Below are 17932 nucleotides of genomic sequence, written 5' to 3'. Positions count from 1 at the left end.
ACAAAATACAAAATAAGTAAGACACATTTTAGAGGGGAATAATATTTGGAGACTGTGGAAGAGCAAGTGTGGATACAAGAAGAGCAGCTAGAAACTCACGCAGTAAATCAGACAAGAGATAATGGTGGCTTTGAATACGGGAAGGTGGAGATCATAGACACATTTTGACCATACAGCTGATATGTATGGCTAACAGAGTGGATATTGGAGACAATGAGAAAAGTCAAAAATACCTGAAAACTGAAAAAATGAATTTAGTGGCAAGGAGGTCACTGATGACAGTTCAGTGGAGTCATGAGAACTCCTGACTTGGAGTAACATCAAGAGAGAACAGGAAAGAAACTGAATACTGCAAGGATATACAACTCTTTGAAGCAGTTTTACTGGAAGAGAATAGAAAAGTGGCTATGGGCATGAATTAGTATGTTTTACAAAACTATTGTTAACACATTGGCCGGGTGCGGTGGCTCTCGCCTGTAGTCCCAGCACTTTGGGAGGCCGAGGCGGGCAGATCACGAGGTCAGGAGATCGAGACCATCTTGGCTAACAAGGTGAAACTCTGTCTCTACTAAAAATACAAAAACTAGCCGGGCGTGGTTGGGCGCCTGTAGTCTCAGCTACTCAGGAGGCTGAGGCAGAGAATCGCTTGAACCCAGTAGGCGGAGCTTGCAGTGAGCCGAGATTGCACCACTGCACTCCAGCCTGGGCAACAGAGTGAGACTCTGTCTCAAAAAATAAAAAAAGAAAGAAAGAAAGAAAGAAACACATTAAGTTGGTGAAAAGAAAAGTCAGGTAAGAATAGGTGCATATACTCAGTGTGTATATGCAGATACACACATGCCCTCCCACACTCGCTTATGCTTATATATGTAGATAATTTTTAAAAATTCTACATCAGAAATTAGTATTGCCATGGCTAAAGATTGAGGTGAGAAAGTAGATTCACTGTGTATTTTTCACTACTAGAATTTTTGTCACAAATCATTACTTTAAAATTAATTGTAAAATTGTAATTGAGTTTACAACTGTTAATAACAACAGGATACCAACTGAGCTGCTGGAAATTCAAAGCAGCTTTAGGTTTGTTTGCTGTACAAATAGCACATTGTGGTTACAAAATAATCACTATTGGTTCTAGTAATACAAATCACACACCCTAATTAAGTGATTGCATTATATCCAAATGGAATGTCTGTAACAGACTAGAAATCCATTAACAGCACAGTTTTGCATTCAGAGGCCAAAATATTTTTACAAATGAATACAAATAATGAGAAAGAAATGAACCATGCATTTAACACAAGAAGTTGAGCAAAAATATATAACGTCCCCAAAAGGAAAAAAGAAATTAAAACATGTTACTGAAATAGTAAATAAAAAATAATAAACTTGATTAAGACAACAAATCTGGTATTTAAAGATACAACTAAAGAGACAAATGTCTTATAAATATGACCAACAAAATAAAAACAGATTGGAAAGAAGAGATAATCATAGATGATGAAGTTCACACAACTAGAAGAAGTTACATGAAATTATTTGCCAATAAATTTGAAAATATGGCTAAAATTGATGTTTTTCTAAGGAAAGAAACTATGTCAATTGATGCAATAGTTTGAAAATCTGAATATACCCAAAACAAAAAACATAGAGAATATAATCATTAAAAAAGTTCCTTCACCCCCCTCCAAAGGCACCAGATTCAGATGGATTTGTGGATGAAATTTATCAAACCACTAAGGAACATATTACTTCCTATGGAATTTATATTGTTCCCCAAGCATTAACATTTAAAAAAAAATTCCAATTCATTCTAAGAGACTAAAATAAACTATAAAAAATAGACAAAACAAATCTCCCCTCCACAAAACTATAGATTAGTTTTTCTCAATGGGATTAGAATTGGTTTTGTGGATGAAAAACTTCTTTGTTGCATGTAACTGTTCCATGAATTCCAGGGTCCTTAGCACCCTGCCCATTGTGGCCAGCAAAAACTACTCCCTCACATTCTCAAATGTCCCTGGAGAAGAGTCAGCAGGAAGTACCACCTTTCCTTGAGAATAACTGTATAGAGCAGTCAACTCTATGAATATAATCGAATCTGACATTATATTAGCAGAATGCTATGATACAACCAAAAAAGGTTAACACTAGGAAATCTCTTAATGCAATTCACCACACTATTAAGAAAAAATATTAGCACCAATGATTTGCCTGGTAAAATTCAACATGTGCTTTTTTAAAAGGAAGATAAAACACCACCACCAACAAATCAAAATATAATTACAACACTTAGTAATCTGGGAATAGGGGAAAACTACAGAAAACTTATTAGAAACCAACAGAAATCTTATTTAACAGTGATAAACTAGAAGTATTCCATTAATATAAGGGATAAGAAAAGGATATCCATTTGTATTGACATTCTAGTCAATGAATTAAGCTGGAAAAGAAAAAATTGATAAACAATTGAAAATAAGTTGTCTTCAGATTGCCTACTTGTTAATAGAAAAACTAAAATACCTGATAACTATTCAATCAACTCTTGGAAAAAAAATTGTAATTCAGAAAAGTGGGCATATATAAATTAAAGTACAAAACTAAATGGATTTCTTATAATAAATATTTGCAAGATAATCATCATCTAGCAAAAGTATGTTATTCTTCAATAAAGAACATTACATAACTTTTAAGAAAAAATACCTAAATAAATGGAGCTAGTACCACATTCTTGAAGGGGAAGATTCGATACTTTTAAAATAGGAATTCTTTCAAAATCAGTTTGTATATTAAATGCATTTGTGGGGGCAAGTTAATGAAAGGGGCTTATCTCATTAAAACATGCTATAAAGCCACAGGTTTAAGCTAGTTTGGTACTAGCAGGAGGATAAACGAGATTAGTGGCACACATTAGAATCTAAAAACGGATCTCTGCATAACAAAATCTAATACATATTTTAAAACATGAAGAAAAGATCAAATGCTTAATAAATAGTCTTGGAATAATTTGACTTTGGGGTGAGGGAGGGATATAAAAGTTAGATTCCCATTATATATCAATACAATAATAAAATGAATAATCCAATTAAAATGTAAAATAGTTTAATAGATGCTTCTCAAAAGAAAATGTATAAATGGCGCATTAAGCACATGAAAAGGTAATCAGCTTCACTAGTCATCAGGGAAATGCAAATTAAATCCACAATGAGATACGACTGCACAGCCACTGAATGTCTAAAATTTAAAAGAGTGACCCTAGCAAATGTTGACTTGGATATAGTGGAACTGAAACTTTCATCACTGCTGGTGAAAATGTAATATGGTATTAATTATTCGGAAAACAGTTTGGCAGCTTCTTCAAAAGTTAAACATTCACATATTATATGACTCAGCCATTCTACTCAATATTTATCCAAGAGAAAGGAAAGAATATGTCCACACAAAGATGTGTATGAAATGCCCAGAGCAAAATATTTGTAATAGTCAATAACTAGAAACAACCCAAAAGTCTATCCACAGATCAACAGATGAATATACAGTAGTATTTCTAATCAATGGAATACTAGTCAGTAATAGAAACAAACTATCAATATATGCAACAACGTGTTATATGTCAATTATAGTTCAATAAAGTAGGAAAGAGAGAATGACAGAGGAAGATTGACCAACACTAGAAAGGCCTGCACCAACTATCTTTAGTTTCTTCTCCTCGTTTCCTGTAGAAAGTAGCTCATAGCTCAGGCCCACGCGGTGGCTCATGCCTGTAATCCCAGCACTTCGGGAGGCCAAGGCAGGTGGATCATGAGGTCAGGAGTTCGAGACCAGCCTGACCAACATGGTGAAACCCCATCTCTACTAAAAATACAAAAATTTGCCAGGCGAGGTGGCATGTGCCTGTAATCCTAGCTACTTGGGAGGCTGAGGCAGGAGAATCTCTTGAACCTAAGAGGCAGAAGTTACAGTCAGCTGAGATCACGCCACTGCACTCCAGCCTGGGTGACAGAGTGAGAAAGAGAGAGAGGAGAGGAGAGGAGAGGAGAGGAGAGGAGAGGAGAGGAGAGGAGAGGAGAGGAGAGGAGAGGAGAGGAGAGGAGAACTAAAGCTCTTCAGTATTAAATGCGTTATTTTGATCTTAAAAAGAATAGCTAGCAGAGTGGGAAAGATTTACAATGCCCTTACTAATGATGTAATGGTAATAAATAAATGGACACACTCATATACTGTTGATAGAAGAGTCATTTGACCATCTTTTTGAAGGGCAATTTGGCAATATCTATCTAAATGTACAATGTCCTCTTATACCTAACAATTCCATTTTAGAAATGTATCATCCAGATATACTTGAAGAAGCATATAAAAATGCAACCACAAAATGTTCAATGAAATATTTATAATGGTAGAAAATTAGAAACTATCTCAATATCCACTGATAGTATACATAAGTGGACTAGTAAGCAGCCATTAAGCAGATTGGCACTGCTCTATCATATTTACCCACATGGGAAGATATTATGTTAAGTCTATAAAGTTACATCATGTACAATAGGTCACTTATTATAAAATTGCTATAGGTACTTATATGCATACATACCCTATGTGTATTACAAAAAATGTCTAGAAGGATACACACCAAATCATTGGCAGTAGTTACCTTGAGGAACCAGGGGCAGTTGCATGGACTTTAAATTTTAATGTCAACATTGTTTTTGTAACTTTTTCTGGCAAGAAACCTGTTTTTCTAAGCCTGTCCAGGACAGGGGGGAAATTAATGGAGAAAAAGTCCTGGAACCCACTGGGACACAAACTTGGTCTCAATTCCTGCTCTCATCCACGACAAGTGTTTGTAACCAAAAGTGGTATGGGACTGTCTGTTTCATGGACATAATTTTCCTACCTGCTTACACGTGGCCTCAGTGTGCTGGCCCGCATGATGTTCATCTACTATGCTCCCTGGTCTAAGCAGGAGGAAAAAAGAGGACAGACAGACGGTGGACTTTGATAATGATATTGATGTAGATAACCAACCCTAAATTATTACTTTTCTTTATTCTATGGAAATGCTTCATTAGAATAAATTAGAAATGCTTCGATGGAAATAACTTCATTAAAAATGTTTTTAAAATAATGATAAAACCTTTATTAACACTATTTACCAGTTTAAAGAAAAGAAACATGTTTTTCTTTAATAATTAAGGAAATGAATGACAATATTCACATGGGAACTCAAGAAGCTTGTTAGTGGGGAGGAAGAAAAATAGAGATATCTTGGAAATAAAATTTATTTTAATCTCTGAGGCTGGGTAACTTGGAGGACTTTAAAGGTATGTGTTCATCTTTTATAGGAGGAAAGAGACAGACAGACCTGAGGTCAGATACTGTTTCTTTTCCTTACTGCATATGGGTCATTAGACAAGTTATTCACTTTTGCCCAGCCTCAATTTCCTTATCTGTCAAATGGGGATATGATCTACTTTCAGCACTATTGTGAGGACTGAATGAGATGCTGCAAGTGGAATACGAAGCACGGGGCCACCTAATGGGTTCCCTTCATTTCTTTCCTTTCCTACTTCAGTGAATACCCAAAGGATAAGCCTCCAAGAAATGTGGATATTTTGGGTGAACTGTTATTGGTTCTCCCAACCTAGAGATAGCAAAGTGGGAAGTTGTACTCCCTACTATGCCACTACCATAGTCACAGAGTGACGTCAGGCTGTCCTTTAATCTGAAACAATTCTGAAGTAACCCATCAGCATTTCTTGATGACTTCTCGAACTTCAGAGTCAGTCCCCTTTTTGCTTAAAATTAAGCGACAGGTGCAGTGGCTCACACCTATAATCCCAGCCTTTTGGGAGGCTGAGGCAGGAGGATCGCTTGAGCCCAAGAGTTCAACACCAGCCTGGGCAACAAGGTGAAACCCTACCTCCAGAAAAAGTAAAAAAAAAAAAAAATCAGCCAGATGCAGTGGCGCACACATGTGGTCCCAACGACATGGGAGGCCGAGGTGGGGGAATTGCTTGAGCCCAGGAGGTCCAGGCTGCAGCGAGTTATGATTGCACCACCGCACTCCAGCCTGGATGACAAAGCAAGACTTAGTCTTAAAAAATAAAAAAAGAATATAAAATGAATATTTGCTTTTAATTTCTTAATTTTAGACCCAATCTCATTTGAAAAAGAATTTGAGGTAAGAGTCAAGTTTAAAAGTTTAAATGGTCCTTTGTTTTACTATCCTTCAAGTAGAGGGGAACAATTTCTAAGAGGAATGGACTTTCTCAGCCTGCTAAAGTACCACATTCTGGAAAAGGATGAAATCCTTCTGGCTTTAGAGAGCCTGGGAAGACAGGGTGTAGTGGACGCCCCGTAGTGGACGCCCCACTCTGAGCATGCTCAGAGCTGCACAGCCCTAACAGCTGCTACAGCCAGGCATAGCCAGCAAAGGTTCTGGGTGGCTGACTCCAACCTCTCCTCTCTGGGGCAGACACTGGGGCCTGGCCACTAGGCTGGGTGGGCTGCACAATCAGTTATTGCAGCATGGGGCCCCCTAGTCAGGGCCTAAGGCAGAGGCCAGATCTTCTTAGCTGGGAAACTAGGGGAGACTCACTTGTTTTTTAATGACAGGGCCTGACCTAGTTGAGATGTTTGAGGAAAATAGATAACTCTTTAGGGAGTGAACACACAGGCCTCGTATTTCTGTTTTTCACAGGTTACAGTTTGGGAGGGTCTGGTGGAGACTCATCAGACAACATAGCACTGACTGGGGCGTGTTTGGAGCTGGATGCACTCTGGCCACCTCGGTAAGATTGGACCCCACCCTCCAGAAACAGCTGGGCTGCTGGGCAAAGGCCAGCGCTGATAGAATTTCATTGCAGAACAGCGCTGGCTAAAAAACAATAAAAATAATTTTCCTAAGAAATAAAGTAGCAACAAAAGAGAACCAGATGCAGCCCAGAGGGGTTTCATGTTGGCCCCGCGTGAAGAATGGAAAGACAGCCTTTGGGACATCTGGGCATTTCTCTTGCTTCTCATGCCATTTACCCATCCATTTCATATTCATTTCTTAGTCAAAAATCTTAATCAGATCAGGCTTACAGAGTGAAAAACTTCGTTAGGGAAGATGTAAGCTGGGTCAATTCCTTTGCCTTCCTTTAGCCGTAAACCAGTAAAGCGCTTGCTTCCAGTTTAGATCAGAGGCAGAAATGTACTTGCTCCATTTAATCCAGGTATATGATGCTAATGAAGAACTTGAAGTCCTGCTCATAATTATTCTTGTTACCACGACAGATTTTTAACTATGCTGTATACTTTCTAGGGCCCTCATTATATTTTCAAAAACATTGCTGACAATTTTCTTTTTGACAGTTATTTTTCAGACTCCTGCTATTTATTCAGGTCATTTGTGGCCTTTTGATTTTTAACTATGTAAAGTTTTGAGGTGCAATTACATCTTTTAAATGCATTTATATGTTATCTCTTTATAATGCCTAATTAAATTTATCAGGGGCAACCCACACTTGAAACATTTAAAAGGCATCTCAGAATGTGTTTTATTTGCTTAGTCTGATTGTTACTGAATTACACCTTATTTTGTGTTTTGCACTTAAGTATTTGATTTTTAAGACATTCCCCATTGTACTACTCCATGGTATGATCTAGAAAGTAACCCTACACTTAAGTAGGCAAGAAAAACAAAGGAAAGGATCCACAAGAATAGTACACTAAGGATTACCCATAGTGAGGTTACAAGATTGAAGACTAGGATTTAAGCACTGTATGAACTTGTAATAAACACATAATGCACTGAAGCATGACTTAAAATTTGGGAGGGGGTGAGTTAAGTGACTTATATTTGAATATGCAACTTCTTAGTGAAATCTTTTTTTTTTTTTTTTTTTTTTTTTTGAGATGGAATCTTGCTCTGTTGCCCAGGCTGGAGTGCAGTGGTGCGATCTCAGCTCACTGCAAGCTCCACCTCCCGGGTTCACGCCATTCTCCTGCCTCAGCCTCCTGAGTAGCTGGGACTATAGGCGCCTGCCACCACGCCTGGCTAATTTGTTGTATTTTTAGTAGAGATGGGGTTTCACCGTGTTAGCCAGGATAGTCTCGATCTCCTGACCTCGTGATCTGCCCACCTCGGCCTCCCAAAGTGCTGGGATTATAGGCGTGATTTAGTGAACTCTTTAATCAGACAGAGAAATTTATTTTCCTGAATGCTGCCTTCCTACCTGACATAGTTTGGCTCTATGTTCCCACCCAACTCTCATCTTGTAGCTCTCATAATTCCCATGTGTTGCAGAAGGGACCCCATGGGAGATGATTGAATCATGGGGGAGGGTCTTGCCCGTGCTGTTCTCATGATAGCAAATGGGTCTCATGAGATCTGATTTAAAAACAGGAGTTTCTCTGCACAAGCTCTCTCTTTGACTGCTGCCATCCATGTAAGATGTGACTTGCTCCTCCTTGCCTTCCTCCACGATTGTGTGGCCTCCCAGCCATGTTGAACCATAAGTCCAATAAACCTCTTTCTTTTGTAAATTGTCCAGTCTTGGGTATGTCTTCAGCAGTGTGAAAACAAACTAATACAGTACCCTTCAACCCCCTTAGCATGCTGGCAAAGTTCTTATGCATCAGAATTACAAACAGATCTTATGGGGAGAAACTTTTGCCTCTGTGTCATCTGTTTATCTGAAAGTGGAACAGCATTTGGCTTCCTCTTCCATAAGTTAGAGGCATCTGTGTTCTTCAAATCATAGCATCCTTACTAAGCTCCATCACACTGTCTTTAAAGATAAAACAACATAAGCTAGAAGGAAAAAGACAACTAGAGAACTAATTCTAGAAAGACAGGGAGAAACATTGAAAAGTAGAAAAAAATAACTAGATATAGACTAAAATAAGGCCTTTGATTTTTTTTTTTTTTAATGAGCAGATATCCACATTACTGTCATCAAGGATCATTGTCTCTGCATCACTTTGTATTGTTGAATTTTCATTACTTGGGGATTATTTCACAAGGGATACATAAAATACTCAAACACAGAATTTCTGGAGGAAGGAAGAAAATATTTAATAGCAAAAATAGTGAGCTCAAGAAACCCTAGTAATTAGAATCATAGTCTTGACAAGTCAGATTTTCACTGGTCTTCAGATACATATTTCAAGAGTTGAAAAACCTAGTGACTCATTTCTGTGACATTGGTGCCTCTGGGAGTCCAGTGAAAGCCATGGCCTCTATCCTGAAGGGTAAAAAGGACCCTAAAACAACACAATGCTTACAGTTCCAAGCAATACAAACCAATATTTCTGGACCAAGTTATTTTTTCCAGTGCTAGTTTTGCTTTTAGAAATTTAAAAAATATGTGTCTGTTGGACTTTGCCCAGTAGCTTTGGAATTACAAAACTATTTTATTAGAGAATTAATATAACTTGGCACTTTTATTCATCTACATATGAAGTAAAAACCTTTTTATATAGATTACCGTGTGCAAAGAAACATGAATTTAAATCTAACTTTTGTACTAGTATTGTAGTGACAGTTTCCATCCATTTACCCATCCTTTTCTCCAGACAGAAATAGTCTACAGAGAGGCAGTATGAAACTATAAGAATGCTATATTTAGAGTGGGAGAACCGGATTTAAAATGTTTTAAAAGTTGGAAGGCTCTCAAGGGTCATCCGGTTTACAGCATACGTTTAAGAGATGAAGACAGCTATGTTTAAAAGCAAGCCTCCAATACTGTCCTTTCCACAAAACATGCAACGGTTTGATCTTTTGACTAGCACCAACTTCTCTAGGCCTCAAATTCCTCATCTGTAAAATGAAGGAGATCACTTAAAGCCTGAGAAATCTCTGGCTAATTAAACTAGAATTTTTAATTTGCTCCTTCTCTGTAGCAGTGAATTCTTATTTTTGCTGTAAGATGCAGTATTCATAAAATCAAGCTTTTAACGTTATGTGTGTCACCTTAACTCCAAAACATCCTATAAGTGTTTTCACTGCATTCGTGCAAAGAAAAAAAATGAGATAATTCTTTGTAGTTGTAACCATCATATATAAAGTAACAGATTTTGATAAATACCAAAAACCTGATAATCCCCTTAGGTTCCTTGGGGAACATTGGCTAATTGTTTTTTAAAAATACAATACAAATTATTCCATTACACAAATGATTGCTCTGGAGAATTAATGTTAAGAATGGAATGTTAAGAATGGAAATACTGGCTACATTTTGTTACACATCAAGAATCAGAATATAGGATACTTAGGATGAGTTCTCTTCTTCACACTGTGAAATTATTAGGAAGCTTCAATTTACTATGAAATTTCTAGATATTTGAAACGGCTATCTTTTTTCATAGTTGAAACTCTAGGAAATGTTTGAATTAAATTACAAAGTAAAAATGATGGCAGCCATCCATTCAGTTAAAATGAAAATTATCTAAATCAAGAATTTTCAGAAGTTTATTCGATCCATAAATAATATCAAGCAGCTATTTTGTGCAATGCAATGTAGTTAGTGTCTTTGGGAGAAAATAGAGATGAAATAATACACAGACCTGGCTTGAGGAGACTAGAAACTGAAGCTGGGAAGAAAGGCATTTATGTAGCTAAACGGGAACCGTAAGTGCAGGGTGTAGCAGAGGGAGGAGAAAGGAAATGACAGGGAGAGAAAGAAAGCAAGAGAAAGTCACCTAGACCAGTGCTTTATCAACTTCAATGTGTACATGAATCACCCAGAGATCTATTAAAATACAGATTCTGATTCAGTAGGTCTGGAGTGGGACCTGAGAATCAGCACTGCTAACAGCTGTCAGGTAATGCTAATGTTACTTATCCATGTACAGCACTGTGGGTAGCAAGAGTCTAGAAGACCAGCACTACTCAATAGAACTTTCCACAATGATAGAAATGTTCTATATCAGAGCTGTTGAATATGGTAGCCGCTAGGCACATATGGCTACCAAGCACTTGAAAAATGATAAGTGTGACCGAGAAACTGAATTTTTCAATTTGTTTAACTGTAATGAATTTAAATTTGAACAAACATGTGTGTCTAATAGCTACCCTATTGGACAGTGCAGCTCTAGACTACGCAGTTAGTTTAGAGCAAACTGAATAGGGAAGCCTCAATTTCCTACATGCTTTGAGTTTATAAATTAACCTAGCTCAGAATTTCTCTATTTTGGCTAGATGATTCTTTCCTGTGGGACTGGTCATTGCATTGCAAGATATTTAGCAGCGCCCCTGGCTTTTGCCCACTCGGTGCCAGTAATACACCACCCCCATGCCCCCATTGCAAAAATCAAAAATGTCTCCAAACATTGCCAAATGTTTTCCTAGGGGCAAAGTCAGTGGTGTAGATAATGCTTTTACATAAAAAGTTCCATGAGACAAATAGCAACCCTCTTAAAAATAACTCACTTATTTGTATTAGTTTTCTATTTCTGCTGTAACAAATTATCACAAAACTTCGTGACTCAGAATAACCCAAATTTATTATCTTATAATTCTAGAGGTCAGAAATCTGATGTGAGTCCTTGCTAGGCTAAAATCAAAGTGTTAGCAGGGCTGTAACACTTTCTTTAGGATCCAGGGAAGAATCAGTTTCCTTGACTTTTCCAGCTTCCAGAAGCTTCCACTGCTCATGGACCCTTCCTCTTTCTTCAAAGCCAGTGATCCAGCATAAAACCTCCCTATCTCAAGGCCTTTAACTTAATCACATCTGCAAAGTCTCTTTTGGTTCCAGGGATAAGGATGTGAGCATCTTTAGTGGTCCATATTACTCACTCCCACCGTGTTAAAATAAAAATTACAATTGTAAATGATTTCATACCTAGAATAATTTAAGATAAAGTTTTTCCCCCAAAATCCTAGAGAACAGGGATTTTCTTCTGTGCCGAAAGTACTTTCCTACCTGAGAACATTTCATAGCATTTCTAGTCACATATAAATTCATCTAAGGAAGAACCAAGTTTTTCTACTTTTAATGTTACAGTTTTGGCACCATTCCCAAGCTTTCTTGACCCTGTTGCTATCACTAGTATAAAATTACATTTTTAATGCCCAACAAATGAGGAAATATGATTCATTTCTGAATCTTTGGGTGTTTCCTGAAATTTAAGAATTCCATTCTTATTTTATAGAGTTATATTTACTATTTTAAAAATTTTCTTTTAGATTTATCTTAAAAGTGAAGGTAGTATTTGGCTACTTGAACCCTCATCCAAAACCTTCATCAGCACCTTCCCTGTGTTTTTTAGATTTTTGCTCATATGTGCCAAGGGCTAGGGCATCTTAAGTTACAGAACACTTAGTGACAAATTGAATTGAATCTAATTATCGTGCTGAAATGTTTAAAACAAATCTTTTCTTCAATCTGTTCCTATAAACTGCTCTTTAGAGTGAAAGCCTGCATCTGCTCAAAGTGACTCTGAGATGGGGGAGGATGAGTAAATAAAGCCAGATGGCATTTATACTTAAGGTTTCTTTCCCTTTTTGAGTTTGACATATAAGATTTGACTAACTGTCTTTAAAAGCTCATTTTTCCCAGCCTGTGAAGTTAAGCTTGGTGAAGTTGACAAGAGGCGATTAGGAGGAAGGCAGAAGGAGAAGGAGAAGTGGTGGCCTAAAGATAGAGTATTTGTTGACTCACGTTCCCACTATGACAAGAGTAGCAAAACTGAAAGTGAGGCTTTAACTCTTCCTCCACGCTCCTAAAGATATAAGAACTTCAGCTCATTGAAGCCCACAGAGGCAGCATGTATTAGTCTGTTCTCATGCTGCTAATAAAGACATACCCAAGACTGGGTAATTTATAAAGGAAAGAGGTTTAAGGGACTCAGTTCCATATAGCTAGGGAGGCCTCACAATCATGGTGGAAGAGCAAGGTATGTCTTATATGCAGCAGGCAAGAGACAGTATGTGCAGGGGAATCGCCCTTTATAAAACCATCAGATCTCGTGAGACTTATTCACTATCATGAGAACAGCATGAGAAAGACCCACGTCCAAGATTCAATTACCTCCCACCAGGTACCTCCCATGACATGTGGGAATTGTGGCGGCTACAATTCAAGATGAGATTTGGGTGGGGACACAGCCAAACCATATCACAGCATGATTACGAAGTAGAGAGAAGAGAGAGGGCAGGTAGACTGCATTTCAGTTTTGTTTACAGGGAACTATGAAAGGTAGAAACATAAAGAAATAGAGAACTTTCTACTGAAACAAAGCCACTAACCAAATTCATTTTTTTTACAATGAGTAGTCTTAAGGGTCTTCTCCCACCCCACCTCTCCCCAAAAATAGTCCCTGCACAAGAATTCAGGACTGGACAAGATGGTACAGATACTTTTTCCCTGTTCCTCCCAGCTAAGTATAAATACAAACCCTAGAAAAAACACAAAAGGAAGCCAGAGAACTCGAAAGGTGAACTGGTTAGAGACCCCACAACTAGAGGAATGTCACAGTGACAGTGCCTTACAACCCACAACCTCACAGAAGGTCACCCAAGCCCGGTGTTTCTAGATCCTCAACCTAGTAGCCAGCCCAAATAGGCTCATTCCCACTCAGACCAAAGGGGAGTCCCAATAACACTACCAGGCTGGCCAGCGGTACTAGCCAGGGAAAATGGAGCAGGAGCCATGCTGATATTGTTTGGCTGTGTCCCCACCCAAATCTCATCTTGAATTGTAGTTCCCATAATCCTGCATTGTGGGGGACCTGGTGGGAGGTTACTGAATCATGGGGGTGGATACCCTCATGCTGTTCTTGTGATAGTAAGTTATCATGACATCTGATGGGTTTATAAGGGGCTTTTCCCACTTTTCTCAGCACTTCTCTCTCCTGCTGCCTTGTGAAGAAGGATGTGTTTGCTTCCCCTTCCACCATGATTGTAAGTTTCCTGAGGCCTTCCCAGCCATGTGGAACTGGGAGTCAATTAAACCTCTTTCCTTTATAAATTACCCAGTCTCAGGTAGGTCTTTATTAGCAGCATGAGACTAATACACCTGCTGCCCATAAGGAGACAGGAAAGCACTCTCCTTACTCACCAAGCCTAAGACTCCCTTCCTCCAATGAGAAACAGCAGGTGGCTTGCAGCACTAGCAAAGGGGATCCCGCCACAAAAAAAGGCTCCACCTAGGAAGTGTTTTCCTTGGAGAGAGGGGCGGTCCTCAGCACTAGTGCCTGTCTCCAGGATATCTGTTTGTATTCCCTCTACCTCCATCAGGGGCATCATGAGGCTCTACCCAGAAGCTCCACCCCTTCAGGCAGCACCAGCAGATACCAGGAGGAACCCTAGCAGCCCCAGATAAACCAAGAAGACCAAAATAGCACCACAAAGTCTCTGAAACTGTAATTGTCATTGGATTCACAGCCCACAAAATTAGGCCAGGATTTTCTTGCTAAATCTAAATGGGATGACTGCCTACTAAAACAAAAGATTTAAATCGGACTCTGAGTCTCCTAACAGCATAGCCAAATTCCAGGATAGAATGAAAAATTACCCAACAAACCAAAAATCAGGAAAATCACAACTTGACTGTGAAATGACAACAGACACTAACCCTGAGATGAAACAGATGAAGAGCTTATTGACAAAGATTTTAAAGCAGCCTTCCTCAAAATGGTGTAATGAGTAATTGCAAATTATTTAGAAACAAATGAAAAAACAGAAAATCTCAGCCAAGAACTAGAAGTTATAAAAAAAGAACCACGGTACTCACAGTTCCGCAGCAAATACACTAACATTGGAACAGCATAGATAAGATTAGAATGGCACCTGCACAAGGGTGACATGCAAAGTTGTGACGCATTCCGTATTTTTTGAGGAATTAAAAAAAGAACCAAATGGAAATTATAAAACTAAAAAGTACCACAAAGATAAACTTAGTGGGTTCAATAGTAAAATGAAGGTGACAAAGGACAGAATCAGTGAACCTGAGAACAGATCAACAGAATTCCCAAATTTACTCACTATGAACAAGAAGAAAATAGACTAAAAACTGACAAATAACAGACCCTCAAGGACTTGTAGCACAATAACAAAATGTTCAATATTCACATCATCAGAGGTCCAGAATAGAGGGAGAAAAAGAGAGTGGGTTTGAAAAAGCATTTTAAAAATAATGGCTTAAAATTTTCTAAATTTGGCAAAAAATATAAATCTACAGATTCATCAGCTGTATAAATCTCAAACTGGATAAACCCAAAGAAATCCATACCAGGACATTTCATTATTAAAATTTTGAGAAGTGAATTGCAAAAAAAAAAAAAAAAAAAAAAAAAGTCTTGAAAGCATTCAGAGAGCAACAACACATTACCCATTAGGGAACATCAACTCAAATGACAGCAAATTTACCTGAAACCATACAGGCTAGAAGGAAAAGGTACCTTTTCCAAGTGCTGAAAAGAAAGAACTGTCATCTTCAAATTCTAAATCCAGGAAAACTATACTTCAAGAATGAAGGGAATATAGAAATATTCTTAGATGAAAGAAACAAAAAGATTGTGTTGCTAGCAGATCTTTTAAAAATGGCTAAAATAAGTTTTTTGAACAGAAAGAAAATGATGGAAGATGGAATCATGGAGCATTAGGAAAGAAAACAACAAAACAAGCTAAAATATGGCTACATATGATAGATGATCCTCCTCATGAATTTCATAAGATTTATTAGATGACTGAAACAAACATTATAACACCATCTGATACTCAAGACAATAATATTTAAAAGTGGGAAAGGTAAAAGCGTTTAAATGGAAATAAGGCTCCCATGTGTCACTCAAAGTGGTAAAATGTTGATATCAGTAGACTGTGATAAGTCACATGTGTATTGTAATGAGAGAGCAACCAAAAGGAAAACTATTCAAAGAGGTATACTCAAAGACATAATAAATAAACGAGGTATAATTCCAAAAGTCCTCAATATCTATTTGGGATTCTGCATATTAAATGACTCAATATAAATAAAAGTATTAAGTTGTTCATGGCAAAGTCCTAGACTAGGAGCTACCTCATTCTGAGACAGAACTAGACTGAAGCATGTTTCTGATTCTTAACTAGGAATCAGGATCACCAGAAATTCCTGGACCTTAACTGCCACATCTTTGAAATAGGAGTGGCTGGAGAAGTAGGTCTGAAAGACAACCTGGACCACACCCAGTGATAATTCTATACATTATTACAGGTTTTAATTCTTCTCATCCATCCTGTGTTATCCCTTATGATTCAGACATCTTCAAAGTGCTCTGAAAACTGTAAGTTCACAATCCAAAGAGGATATTGTATGACACACTCCAAGCTCTCACAAACCCCAGAGTAGAGCGGAGAGGAAGTGACAGAAGAAAGATACTTCAAATGTAGCATAAACCTACTGGAGCATGGACCATTTCCACTTAGAGGAATTATTCATTTCTTTCCCACCTCTGGTAGGGAACACAAATAAGCAAAGCAGAGTCAACTATTTACTGCTGTTCATTCAGCATCCTCTTAGATCAACTATAACAAATTCCTGGAACTAAAGGAACTATATGAAAACTGGCTGATGCCGATCATGGTCCACTTAACATGCACTCACTTCTTCCTCAGTTTACCACGCTATCCTATTCCAAGTCTGCATAAGTGGTAAGATAATTTGTCTTTGAGAAGTGCTAAGTCATATATGGATGGTTGGGTACACTGGACAATGAAATGCATTTAAAACAAAATATGCCTTTGCTATTTTTTTTTTTTTTTCAAAAGGAGTCTCGCTCTATTACCCAGGCCAGAGTGCAGTGGCATGATCTTGGCTCACTGCAACCTCTGTCACCCAGGTTGAAGCAATTCTCCTGTCTCACCTTCCCCCAGCATCTGGGATTACGGGTGTGTGCCACCACACTCAGCTAATTTTTTATTATTATTTTTAGTAGAGACGGGGTTTCACCATGTTGGCCAGGCTGGTCTTGAACTCCAGACCTCAAATGATCTGCCCACCTCAGCCTCCCAAAGTGCTGGGATTACAGGTGTGAGCCACGGCGCCCAGCCCGCTATGTCTTATAAATAAGTATAAACACCTTAATTGCACCATTTACCATAAAAGTTAAAAGGTTTGCATTTTTTTATCAGTAATATGTAAGGATTTAAAAGGCTCTATACATTTCCTCAGTCTCTTAAGTTCTATGGAATTATTTTTCCTAGACAGATAGTGGTGAACATACCTGGGCTAGAACATGCCAGTGTGTGCACTTGCTGGCTGAGTGTCCTGGCCCAATACCCTGAGGTTCAGTTTCTTCATTTGTGAAAAGGATATGGTAATACCTAATCTATAGCAGTGCTATAAGAACCAAATGAATTTCTGTATCTCAAACACGTGACATGTAATAAGCTTTCCACAGTAGCTATTATAATCCAGGAGCATGCTCTCTGTCAGAAACTTTACCATAGGTAACAATGGATTTGGAAACAAAGTAAAACATTTCAAGAAATCAGATTAGTAAAGGTTATGGCACAAAAATACGTCAAGTTCTATGGACAAGACAGATGTTACCTCTAAAGCCAAAATTCTCCCTGCTTATGTTTGGGACTTCTAAGATCCCTGGAACTCTAGAATCAACCATCTGACTACATTGCTGGTCCATTCTCTGTCTTCTATTATATGTAGGACAATATTAACCCTTCCCAACTTGCTGTAATGTGTTTCATTAAAAAAAGGAAAAAATCCTACTTCTTAATTTGTATAATATAATGTTGACACTGGTGATGTTTTTAAAAAACTTATTTCAAGCCATGTGTTCTTTGGGTGAAAACTTCTGATTGAAGACAAATAATCATTAAGAGTATCATCTCCATAATTTTAGCCTGTGCTAGAAATGCAAGCTCATCTTTTCATTTTTAGTACCAACCCAACACATGCCAAAATGGTCAAAATATTATCTAATAAAAGTACATATTCTGATCATT

General features: G+C 37.9%; 1 protein-coding gene and 1 non-coding gene across 14 annotated transcripts in view; one reads left to right on the top strand and one right to left on the bottom strand.

The window, feature by feature from the left end:
* LPAR1 (lysophosphatidic acid receptor 1) overlaps positions 1-17932 on the bottom strand; it is a 174189-nt gene that overhangs the window by 15372 nt on the left and 140885 nt on the right. The window lies entirely within an intron of this gene.
* Positions 14713-14821, top strand: LOC129479925 (U6 spliceosomal RNA). Its single transcript, XR_008656852.1, has one exon. It is a non-coding gene; the product is annotated as a U6 spliceosomal RNA (small nuclear RNA).

Source organism: Symphalangus syndactylus, chromosome 3, assembly GCF_028878055.3.
Source record: "Symphalangus syndactylus isolate Jambi chromosome 3, NHGRI_mSymSyn1-v2.1_pri, whole genome shotgun sequence".
Lineage (NCBI taxonomy): Eukaryota > Metazoa > Chordata > Mammalia > Primates > Hylobatidae > Symphalangus > Symphalangus syndactylus.
Note: the sequence above shows the minus strand (reverse complement) of the source record. Positions and strands in the feature narration are given on the sequence as shown.